We start from the raw sequence: 2,180 nt of genomic DNA, 5'->3' as shown, positions 1-2,180 counted from the left end.
CCCCGGCAGAAATGCGGGACTGTGCCAGTACGACCCGTTTGGGTGCCCCAACCGAGAGCAGGAGCCCTTGGCAGCCGTTAAACCAGAGAGGTCAAGTTAATGTCATGGCGCACCTTTGCCAGGAGGGAGGCTTCTGAAAGCATGGTCTAGGGAGTTAATTGGGTTAATCAGTTTTCCTGCCTGTTCTGTATTTTTCCATTTCTTTGGTTGTTTCTTCTCACACAGCAGCCTTAACTCGCTGGGAAAACATCAGGTTTTGGCTGCTGGAGGTCAGAAGCCCAGATGAGCCAACCTTTCCCTGAGGAGACTCAGATGGTCTTGGGTTGTTCAAAGCCTTCAGATGGGTGACAAAGTTCCAAGACGCCTCTGGAGGGCAGGCAGCGCTCAGCAAAAAGCCTGCGCAGCAGGTCCACAGTAATTCCTGCTTTCAGGGAGGTCTGCACATTGAGCCTCAGCTGAAAGGTCAGGTCCTGTTCAGCTGCTCGGGCTTGCCATTCGAGTAGGAAACACGAATCCTTGCACGGGCTTATATACAAGAAAACCTGGTAAGCCACAGCCGTGCTTGGAGACAAAAGAAGCAGATTCACAAGAGCTCCTCTGAGGGTGCAGGATGAGTGTAGAAGATGCAGGATGTGGTAGAAAGCTCTGAAGGGACTTTGTGTTTGATTCAAATAGGATGGCAGCACTGCTTTCAGCTTCTTTCTAGCCAAGGCATGAGGCTTCCTGAGCTGGATCCCGGGGTGAGCAAGGAAGGGACAGCAAACACACAAATGAAAGAGGAGTCAGAGTGAAAAGCTACAGACCGCAGAGGGCACGAGAAATAGCAGCATGCACTTGTCACGTGCACGGGGCTAAAAGTGACAGCTTGCACTTGGATTAAATCAAATCAGAGTTTTGTTACTGTCCCTGTTTGACCATTAGAAAAAGTGAATATTTATTCTATTGTGTTTTTTCTTTTACAGCGTCTTCTTAAATTTTTTCGCTCTAAATTTTTTTTTTTTCTTAATATTTAAAATCAGATGCCGCTCTGTGGACCCTGTGGTGTGATTTCCTTTGTTATCCCAAACAACAAAGCACCAGATACTCCAGCACCTGTGGGATCAACATAGTCCGTGGTTGCCATGGATAAACTCTGTGAACCCCTAAGGAAATTCATAACCTTATTTCACCCTGTTCCCTATCGCAATCCATATCTTTCTGTATATGCCGAGTTGAATAGATTAGAAAGTGACATCTGCTGTTTTGAAGTGTTTGCATTCATCCGTCAGCTGGGATGAGGAAAGCCGGCACTATGGGGCTGAGGGAGCAGATTCCTGGATCCATTCTGGAGCAATCATTGCCGATTTGCCCAGTTATCTCAGTGTTGCTTTTTTTAAAGGAAAAAAAAGACAAACTCTGTGGAGTGGGGCTTTTGGGATGGTTGCACAGCAGCGTAACCAGAGGATTTGCTCTGGCTGGGTTGGACATGACTTTGCTGGTTGGAGTGGCCAAAGTCAGCAGCTGCTGGTGTTGAGAGCAGGAGGGCAGCAGGTCTGTGCCCATGGCATTCATCGCAACGATGAGCGGGAAAAGCCCCAGCGCTTCCTATTCCTCTCTCAGAGTGAAAGGGCAGGCCAAGAGGGCACCCACCTGAGGTTGTTTGTCTGTTTTGTTTTGTCTCTGAACAGGAGAAAACCACTCCTCCTGGAAGCACTGAGAATATTGTGGAAGAAATTGGTGAGTAGGGCTGAACTGTGAGATTGTGGCTGGAGAAACATCCTTCTCCTGTGCAGGCATTTGCTTTTGCCACTTCAACCGGGAGTTACTGGGAAGATGCTCCTGGCTTTGTCATCTAATGCATGAATATCTTTACAGAATCACAGAGCTGGTTAAATAAATTAGGGTTTGCCAGGATGAGAGTGGAGGGGGTGGTTCCATGCCCAGCCCAGCCCTCCCATGGTCAGCAGGCTTCAAATCTGCCCTCCACGAAATGTCTCTGGCAATTATTCTTCATGGCAGGACTTAGAAACTTTTATTGTTTCTATCCCCAATTTGACCGAAAAAGAAATAATTCAATTACATAATAAGTATTTATACTGGTTCACAGCAGACCATGCGACACAAAAAGCAGAAAGCCAGGCTTTCAGCTGCACCAGCTGGCAAGGAAGAGCCCAATGTGTCTTCTCCAAACAGGGTGATTT

The sequence above is a fragment of the Apaloderma vittatum genome, unplaced genomic scaffold (assembly GCF_000703405.1).
Source record: "Apaloderma vittatum isolate BGI_N311 unplaced genomic scaffold, ASM70340v1 scaffold30968, whole genome shotgun sequence".
Lineage (NCBI taxonomy): Eukaryota > Metazoa > Chordata > Aves > Trogoniformes > Trogonidae > Apaloderma > Apaloderma vittatum.
Note: the sequence above shows the minus strand (reverse complement) of the source record.